Below are 10,847 nucleotides of genomic sequence, written 5' to 3' on the forward strand. Positions count from 1 at the left end.
TTGTACGTTGGGATGTTCTTCAAACGCACCCGTTATTCCATCTCCGCCTTTAGCTCACGAGTTTGAGGGCAGCAGACCCCCGTCTTGCTTCTGTTGTCCTCTCTTCTTGCGCGTAATACAGCGCCGCACCCATCATCGGCGCTAAGTAAATTCATTCAATCATATTTATTGAGCGCTTACCGCGTGCGGAATACCGTAAGTAAATAGCACCGATTGAGTGCCGCCCCAAAATCCGGGATCAGCAGGAAAAAAAAAATTATGTTCTCTCTAACTGCCATTCTGGGACCTATTTGAGAGATGCCAAATTTACTGATTTCCGATAAAATGATTGTAGTATTTTTAAGCACTGGGGTGGATTCAGATCATCAGGTCAGACACAGTTTCCCGTCTCACAACGGGGCTCGCATCCTGAAGCAGCAGTGTGTCTGAGCACAGATTACAAGCCTGGATTCATCATCATCATCAATCGTATTTATTGAGCGCTTACTATGTGCAGAGCACTGGACTAAGCGCTTGGGAAGTACAAATTGGCAACATATAGAGACGGTCCCTACCCAACAGTGGGCTCACAGTCTAAAAGGGGGAGACGGAGAACAAAACCAAACATACTAACAAAATAAAATAAATAGATATGTACAAGTAAAATTAAATAGAGTAATAAATATGTACAAACATATATACATATATACAGGTGCTGTGGGGAAGGGAAGGAGGTAAGATGGGGGGATGGAGAGGGGGGCGAGGGGGAGAGGAAATTCTAATTTCTAATGGATTCTAATTCCAACTCTGCCACTTATCCGTGTGACCTTGGGCAAGTCACGTAAATTCTCTGCCTCAGTTACCTCACCTGTAAAATGGGGAGTAAGGCTGTGTCCGGCCTAATTACCTTGTATAATAATAACAACGATGGCATTTATTAAGTGCTTACTATGTGTCAAGCACTGTTCTAAAGCGCTGGGGAGGTTACAAGGTGATCAGGTTGTCCCGCGGGGGCGCTCACGGTTTTAATCCCCATTTTACAGATGAGGGAACTGAGGCACAGAGAATCAATTAATCAATCAATTGTATTTATTGAGCACTTACTGTGTGCAGAGCACTGTACTAAGCGCTTGGGAAGTACAAGTTGGCAACACATAGAGACGGGCCCTACCCAACAGTGGGCTCACAGTCGAAAAGGGGGAGACAGAGAACAAAACCAAACATACTAACAAAATAAAATAAATAGAATAGATATGTACAAGTAAAATAGAGTAATAAGTATGTACAAACATATATACAGAGAATCAATCGTATTTATTGAGCGCTTACTGTGTGCAAAGCATTGTACTAAGCGCTTGGGAAGTCCAAGTTGGCAACATATACAGTCCCTACCCAACAGTGGGCTCACAGTCTAAAAGGGGGAGACAGAGAACAAAACCAAACATACTAACAAAATAAAATAAATAGAATAGATATGTACAAGTAAAATAAATCGAGTAATAAATATGTACAAACATATATATATATGTATATATATATGTATATATGTGTGTGTATATGTGTATGTATATATATATATATATATATATATATATATATATACACACAGAGAAGTGAAGTGACTTGCCCAAAGTCACAGAGCTGTTGGCGGAGCCAGGATTTGAACCCATGATCTCTGACTCCAAAGCCCGGGCTCTTTCCACTGAGCCACGCTGCTTCTCTGATCCAGCGCTTAGAACAGTGCTTTGCACATAGTAAGCGCTTAACAAATACCATTATTATTATTATTATTATTATTATTATTATCATTATTATTATCTACCCCAGCGCTTAGAACAGTGCCTGGCACGTAGTGCTTAATAAGTAGCATGGGGGGGGGGGGGAAGCCCACACATAAAGACCTGTGGGAAAAGCAAACATGATAGAAAAATGGGTTTTCCTTTCAAAATTTAGGTGCAGGTTCATTGTCTTAATAACTCTTTGAACCAGGTAAGAGCAACTTCTGCTTTGCGTTCATTCATTCAATCATATTTATTGAGCGCTTACTGTGTGCAGAGCACTGGACTAAGCGCTTGGGAAGTCCAAGTTGGCAACATAGAGAGACGGTACCTACCCAACAGTGGGCTCACGGTCTAGAAGATCTACAACTTATTGCTTACAAAAAAAGGTAAGAAAGGGAAAGCATAGAACAGTGCTTTGCACATAGTAAGCGCTTAATAAATGCCATCGTTATTAGAATGTTTTTCCTCAGCGGCACGAGGGCCACCAACATCTCCAACCTCCGAAACGGTGCTTGTCGCATGCGGCTATTTGCCGCAAAGAAATTTGGGAATCATTTCTTCTGGAGGAGTGCTCCTTTCGGGTCCAAAAAACAAAAAGAAACCTTTTCCGTAGGCCTCTCCGTTTTCCAGAGGAGGGAACTGAGGCCCGGAGAATAATAATAATGGTATTTGTGAAGCGCTTACTATGTGCAAAGCACTGTTCTGAGCGCTGATAATAATGATAACGTTTATTAAGCGCTTTCTACGTGCAAAGTACTGTTCTAAGCGCTGGGGAGGTTACAAGGCGATGAGGTTGTCCCACGGGGGACCTCTCAGTCTTCACCCCCAATTTATTTATTTATTTTACTTGTATATATCTACTCTTATTTCTTTTATTTTGTTAGTATGTTTGGTTTTGTTCTCTGTCTCCCCCTTTTAGACTGTAAGCCCACTGTTGGGTAGGGACTGTCTCTAGTTGTTGCCAATTTGTACTTTCCAAGCGCTTAGTACAGTGCTCTGCAAATAGTAAGCGCTCAATAAATACGATTGATGATGATGATGATTTCATCCCTATAAATACATAATTACTCTTATTTGTACATATTTATTCTATTTTATTTTGTGGATATGCTTTGTTTTGTTGTCTGTCTCCCCCTTCTAGACTGTGAGCCCGCTGTTGGGTAGGGACCGTCCCTAGATGTTGCTAACTTGGACTTCCCAAGCGCTTAGTACAGTGCTCTGCACACAGTAAGCGCCACTTGGCAGCTGTGTGACTTTGGGCAAGTCACTTAACTCCTCTGTGCCTCAGTTACCTCATCTGGAAGATGCGGATTAAGACTGGGAGCCCCACGTGGGACAACCTGATCACCTTGTATCCTCCCTGGCACTTAAACAACAGTGCCTTGCACATAGTAAGCTCTTAACAAATGGCATTATTATTATTATTTTTATTATTATTTCTCTGTACCTCAGTTACCTCATCTGTAAAATGGGGATTAAGACTGTGAGCCCCCAGTGGGACAACCTGATCACCTTGTATCCTCCCCAGCGCCTAGAACAGTGCCTTGCACATAGTACGCGCTAAACAAATGCCATCATCATTATTATTATTATTTCTCTGTACCTCAGTGACCTCATCTGTAAAATGGGGATTAAGACTGTGAGCCCCACGTGGGACAACCTGATCACCTTGTATCCTCCCCAGAGCTTAACAACAGTGCCTTGCACATAGTAAGCTCTTAACAAATGCTATTATTATTATTATTATTATTTCTCTGTACCTCAGTGACCTCATCTGTAAAATGGGGATTAAGTCTGTGAGCCCCACGTAGGACAACCTGATCACCTTGTATCCTCCCCAGCGCTTAGAACAGTGCCTTGCACATAGTAAGCGCTTAACAAATGCCATCATTATTATTATTATTATTATTAATAAATACAAGTGAATGAATGAATGAATTAGGGTCAGAATTCTCCCTCTACAATCAAATGAAAGCGCTTAGAACAGTGCTTTGCACATAGTAAGCGCTTAATAAATGCCATCATCATCAAATGAAAGAGCAGTGGGCATCTATACATCCAGTGGATGGTATGTATGTATGGTATGTATATATGTTTGTACATATTTATTACTCTATTTTATTTGTACGTATTTATTCTATTTATTTTATTTTGTTCATACGTTTTGTCTTGTTGTCTGAGACTGTGAGCCCGCTGTTGGATAGGGACCATCTCTATATGTTGAGAAGCAGCGTGGCTCAGTGGAAAGAGCACGGGCTTTGGAGTCAGAGGTCATGGGTTCGAATCCCGGCTCCACCACATGCCTGTTGTGTGACCTTGGGCAAGTCACTTAACTTCTCTGAGCCTCAGTTCCCTCATCTGTAAAATGGGGATTAAGACTGTGAGCCCCACGTGGGACAACTTGATCACCTTGTATCCCCCCCAGCGCTTAGAACAGTGCTTTGCACATAGTAAGCGCTTAACAAATGCCATTATTATTATTATTATTATTGCTTTGCACATAGTAAACGCTTAACAAATGCCATTATTATTATTATTATTATTATTATTATATATGTTGCCAACTTGGACTTCCCAAGCGCTTAGTCCAGTGCTGTGCACACATAAAGCGCTCAATAAATACGATTGAATGAATGAATGGTGTGTGTGTGTTACGTGGACCTCAGTCTACTGGGTGATGATGATGGCATTTGTTAAGCGCTTACTATGTGCAAAGCACTGTTCTAAGCGCTGGGGTTTTTTGAAAGTGTCAGTATGCCCGTGGATAAGAGGAACAGGAAGAATTAGGAATAATCTCAATTTTTCAAAATCTTTTGACCCGTTTGAGAAGCAGCGTGGCTCAGTGTGAAGAGCCCGGGCTTTGGAGTCAGAGATCATGGGTTCAAATCCCGGCTCCGCCAGTTGTCAGCTGTGTGACTCTGGGCAAGTCACTTCACTTCTCTGGGCCTCAGTTACCTCATCTGTCAAATGGGGATGAAGACTGTGAGCCCCCAGTGGGACAACCTGATCACCTTGTAACCTCCCCAGCGCTTAGAACAGTGCTCTTTGCACGTAGTAAGCGCTTAATAAATGCCATTATTATTATTATTATTATTATTATTATTATTATTATTATCTCAGACAAAAAAAACCCATTAATATAATAATGAAAGTGGAGAGTCTCCTCTATATTGGGTATAAAAAACGGCTTAAAGGATGTGAGGCCACCGTTGGGTAGGGACTGTCTCTATGTGTTGCCAATTTGTACTTCCCAAGTGCTTAGTACAGTGCTCTGCACATAGTAAGCGCTCAATAAATACGATTGATGATGATAAGGGATAAATCAGCAACTTCCCAGAGATGGCTACCAGGACCGGTTTTGTTTAACAGCTCTGTAAATGACCCGAAAGAGGGAGTTGGATGAAATCGTCAAATCCGTATTTGGATCCGTAAGCAGTTGAGAGTCACGTCCCCCTCAGCCCCACAGCGCTCCTGTACATATCATCATCATCATCATCAATCGTACTTATTGAGCGCTTACTATGTGCAGAGCACTGTACTAAGCGCTTGGGAAGGACAAACTGGCAACATCTAGAGACAGTCCCTACCCAACAGTGGGCTCACAGTCTAAAAGGGGGAGGCGGAGAACAAAACCAAACATACCAACAAAATAAAAGAAATAGAATAGCTAGGTACAAGCAAAATAAATCAATGAATAAATAAGCGTATCTTAAATTAATTTTAACGCCGCTCCCCCTTTAGACCGTCAACTCCCTGTGGGCGTTAAAATAAAAATTTAAGATACTGTTGTGTTGTGCTTTCCCAAGCGCTTAGGACCATGCCCTGCACATAGCAAGGCACTCAGATAACTTCGCTTGACCGCCTGGAATTTGTGTGGGACGGTAAGTTCTTTTAGGTAGGAAGCGACATGCCTCAGCAGGTAAGGAAAATCGAAATTATATATTTATTACTCTATTTATTTTACTTGTACATATCTATTCTATTTATTTTATTTTGTTAGTATGTTTGGTTTTGTTCTCTGTCTCCCCCTTTTAGACTGCGAGCCCACTGTTGGGTAGGGCCCGTCTCTATATGTTGCCAACTTGTCCTTCCCAAGCGCTTAGTCCAGTGCTGTGCACATAGTAAGCGCTCAATAAATACGATTGATGATGATGATATCAAAGTTCAATGAACTGCCCAAATCCTAAGCGGATGGGCTTCAATCAGCGGCATTTCTTGAATATTCACCGTGCGCCGAACGCCGTGTTAAGTCCCCATAAATTGTAAGCTCCTTCAGGGCAGGGATGGAGTCCGCCGGCTCTGTTGTAGTGTACTTTCCCGAGCGCTTAGTACAGAGCTCTGCACGTAGTAAGCGCTCAATAAATACGATTGATGATGATGATATCGAAGTTCAATGAACTGCCCCAAATCCTAAGCGGATGGGCTTCAATCAGTGGCATTTCTTGAATATTCACCGTGAGTGGAACGCCGTGTTAAATCCCCATAAATTGTAAGCTCCTTCAGGGCAGGGATGGAGTCCGCCGGCTCTGTTGTAGTGTACGTTCCCGAGCGCTTAGTACAGAGCTGCGGCACACAATATAGCACAGATGGCCTGACTGACTTGGGAAAGCAGAAGTTTTGTTGGTTGACGTGATCCCTACCTTTCAGTGAGGCCCGAGTTCTAGCAGTCAGTCGTATTTGTTGAGCGCCTACTCGCAGCAGCGTGGCTTGAGTCAGAGGTCGTGGGTTCTAATCCCGCCTCCGCCGCTTGTCAGCCGGGTGACCCTGGGCAAGCCGCTTAATAATAATAATAGCATTTGTTAAGCGCTTACTACGTGCAAAGCACTGTCCTAAGCACTGGGGAGGATATAAGGTGATCAGATTGTCCCACGTGGGGCTCACAGTCTTCATCCCCATTTTCCAGATGAGGGAACTGAGGCCCAGAGAAGTGAAGTGACTTGCCCAAAGTCACGCAGCTGACAGTTGGCAGAGCTGGGATTTGAACCCATGACCTCTGACTCCAAAGCCCGTGCGCTTTTCCACTGAGCCACGCTGCTTAACTTCCCTGTGCCTCAGTTTCCTCATCTGTCAAATGGGGATGAAGACTGTGAGCCCCCAGTGGGACAACCTGATCACCTTGTAACCTCCCCAGGTTAATAAAATAAATAAATTATTTATTTATTTATTTATTTTACTTGTACATTTCTATCCTATTTATTTTATTTTGTTAGTATGTTTGGTTTTGTTCTCTGCCTCCCCCTTTTAGACTGTGAGCCCACTGTTGGGTAGGGACTGTCTCTATGTGTTGCCAATTTGTACTTCCCAAGTGCTTAGTACAGTGCTCTGCACATAGTAAGCGCTCAATAAATACGATTGATTGATAACGGGGATGAAGCCTGCGAGCCCCACGTGGGCCAATCTGATTATTCTGTATCTGCCCCAGTGCTCAGAACAGTGCTTGGCACAGAGTAAGCGTATAACAAATACCATAATTATTCAGTCGTATTTATTGAGCGCTTACTGTGTGCAGAGCGCTGTACTAAGCGCTTGGGAGGTACAAGTCGGCAACGTATAGAGACAGTCCCTACCCAACAACAGTGGTATTATGTTATTGAGAAGTAACATGGGGTAGTGGATAGGGCCCACCTGAGAGTCAGAAGGTCATTAATTAATTAATGATGGTATTTGTTAAGCGCTTACTATGTGCAAAGCACTGTTCTAAGCGCTGGGGGGGATACAAGGTGATCAGGTTGTCCCACATGGGCTCACAGTCTTAATCCCCATTTCACAGATGAGGGAACTGAGGCCCAGAGAAGTTACTGTGAGCCCACTGTTGGGTAGGGACCGTCTCTATATGTTGCCAACTTGTACTTCCCAATCAATCAATCAATCATATTTATTGAGCGCTTACTATGTGCAGAGCACTGTACTAAGCTCTCGGGAAGTACAAATTGGCAACATCTAGAGACAGTCCCTACCCAACATTGGGCTCACAGTCTAAAAGGGGGAGACAGAGAAAAAAAAAAAAACCAAACATACTAACAAAATAAAATAAATAGAATAGATATGTGCAAGTAAAGTAACCAAGCGCTTAGTACAGTGCTCTGCACACAGAAAGCGCTCAATACGATTGATTGATTAAGTGACTTGCCCAAAGTCACACGGCTGACAATTGGCGGAGCCGGGATTTGAACCCATGACCTCTGACTCCAAAGCCCGGGCTCTTTCCACTGAGCCACGCTGCCTCTCTGCAGGTCATGGGTTCTAATCCCGGTTCTGCCACTTGTCTGCTGGATGACCTTGGGCAAGTCACTTCGCTGGGCCTCAGTTCCCTCACCTGTAAAAGGGGGATTGAGACTGTGAGCCCCACGTGGGACGGGGACTGTGTCCAACCTGATCTGCTTGTATTCCCCCCAGCGCTTAGTACAGTGTCTGGCACATAGTTAAGTGCTTAACAAACAGCATGATTATTATTATGTTCAGGGCACTGTACTAAGCGCTTGGGAGAGCACAAGCACCAATATGACAGACCGTCCCCTGCTCACAACTTCTAGACGGGCCCAAAGAAAGCTCAGGGAAGGAAATATAGGAATGGAAAGCCCTGGCCTCAGTCCTCTCAGGCCAGTGCGTGGACGGAGGCACGACTTGATCCAAAATCAGCCTCGAATCCCTCCGAACATACAGAAGCAACGTGGCTCAGTGGAATGAGCCCGAGCTTGGGAGTCAGAGGTTGTGGGTTCTAATCCCGGCCCCGCCACTTGTCTGCTGGGTGACTTTGGGCACTTCACTTCAAATACTATCAAGGCCCTACTGAGAGCTCACCTCCTCCAGGAGGCCTTCCCAGACTGAGCCCCTTCCTTCCTCTCCCCCTCGTCCCCCTCTCCATCCCCCCGTCTTACCTCCTTCCCTTCCCTACAGCACCTGTATATATGTGTATATGTTTGTACATATTTATTACTCTATTTATTTTACTTGTACATATCTATTCTATTTATTTTGTTAGTACGTTTGGTTTTGTTCTCTGTCTCCCCCTTTTAGACTGTGAGCCCACTGTTGGGTAGGGACTGTCCCTGTATGTTGGCAACTTGGACTTCCCAAGCGCTTAGTCCAGTGCTCTGCACACAGTAAGTGCTCAATAAATACGATTGATGATGATGATGATATCATCATCATCATTATTATTATTAGCTACTCTGAGCCTCAGTTCCCTCATCTGTCAAATGTGGCTGAAGACGTGAGCCCCCGCCATGGGACACCTACCTCCTACATATTTATTACTCTATTTATTTATTTATTTTACTTGTACGTATCTATTCTATTCTATTTATTTTGTTAGTACGTTTGATTTTGTTCTCTGTCTCCCCCTTCTAGACTGTGAGCCCACTGTTGGGTAGGGACCGTCCCTATATGTTGCCAACTTGTACTTCCCAAGCGCTTCGTCCAGTGCTCTGCACACAGTAAGCGCTCAATAAATACGATTGATGATGATGATGATATCATCATCATCATTATTAACTACTCTGAGCCTCAGTTCCCTCATCTGTCAAATGGGGATGAAGGCGTGAGCCCCCGCCATGGGACACCTACCTCCTAGTAGGAACCGTCTCTCTATGTTGCCAACTTGTACTTCCCAAGCGCTTCGTCCAGTGCTCTGCACACAGTAAGCGCTCAATAAATACGATTGATGATGATGATGATATCATCATCATCATTATTAACTACTCTGAGCCTCAGTTCCCTCATCTGTCAAATGGGGATGAAGGCGTGAGCCCCCGCCATGGGACACCTACCTCCTAGTAGGAACCGTCTCTCTATGTTGCCAACTTGTACTTCCCAAGCGCTTAGTCCAGTGCTCTGCACACAGTAAGTGCTCAATAAATACGATTGATGATGATGATGATGATGATATCATCATCATTATTATTATTATTAACTACTCTGAGCCTCAGTTCCCTCATCTGTCAAATGGGGATGAAGGCGTGAGCCCCCGCCATGGGACACCTACCTCCTTACCTCCTACATATTTATTACTCTATTTATTTATTTTACTTGTACGTATCTATTCTATTCTATTTTGTTAGTACGTTTGGTTTTGTTCTCCATCTCCCCCTTCTAGACTGTGAGGCCACTGTTGGGTAGGGACCGTCTCTATGTGTTGCCAACTTGGGACTTCCCAAGCGCTTAGTCCAGTGCTCTGCACATAGTAAGTGCTCAATAAATACGATTGATGATGATATCATCCTCATCATCATTATTAACTACTCTGAGCCTCAGTTCCCTCATCTGTCAAATGGGGATGAAGGCGTGAGCCCCCGCCATGGGACACCTACCTCCTACATATTTATTACTCTATTTATTTTACTTGTACGTATGTATTCTATTTATTTTATTTTGTTAGTGTGTTTTGTTTTGTTGTCTGCCTCCCCCTTATAGACTGTGAGCCCACTGTTGGGTAGGGCCCGTCTCTATGTGTTGCCAACTTGGGACTTCCCAAGCGCTTAGTCCAGTGCTCTGCACACAGTAAGCGCTCAATAAATACGATTGATGATAATGATATCATCATCATCATTATTATTATTAACTACTCTGAGCCTCAGTTCCCTCATCTGTCAAATGGGGATGAAGGCGTGAGCCCCCGCCATGGGACACCTACCTCCTTACCTCCTACATATTTATTACTCAATTTATTTATTTTACTTGTACATATCTATTCTATTTTATTTTGTTAGTATGCTTGGTTTTGTTCATTGTCTCCCCCTTCTAGACTGTGAGCCCACTGTTGGGGAGGGCCCGTCTCTATGTGTTGCCAACTTGGGACTTCCCAAGCACTTAGTCCAGTGCTCTGCACACAGTAAGCGCTCAATAAATACGATTGATGATGATGATATCATCATCACCATTATTATTAACTACTCTGAGCCTCAGTTCCCTCATCTGTCAAATGGGGATGAAGGCGTGAGCCCCCGCCATGGGACACCTACCTCCTACATATTTATTACTCTATTTATTTTACTTGTACGTATGTATTCTATTTATTTTATTTTGTTAGTGTGTTTTGTTTTGTTGTCTGCCTCCCCCTTATAGACTGTGAGCCCACTGTTGGGTAGG

Source organism: Tachyglossus aculeatus, chromosome 16 (assembly GCF_015852505.1).
Source record: "Tachyglossus aculeatus isolate mTacAcu1 chromosome 16, mTacAcu1.pri, whole genome shotgun sequence".
NCBI classification, from domain to species: domain Eukaryota; kingdom Metazoa; phylum Chordata; class Mammalia; order Monotremata; family Tachyglossidae; genus Tachyglossus; species Tachyglossus aculeatus.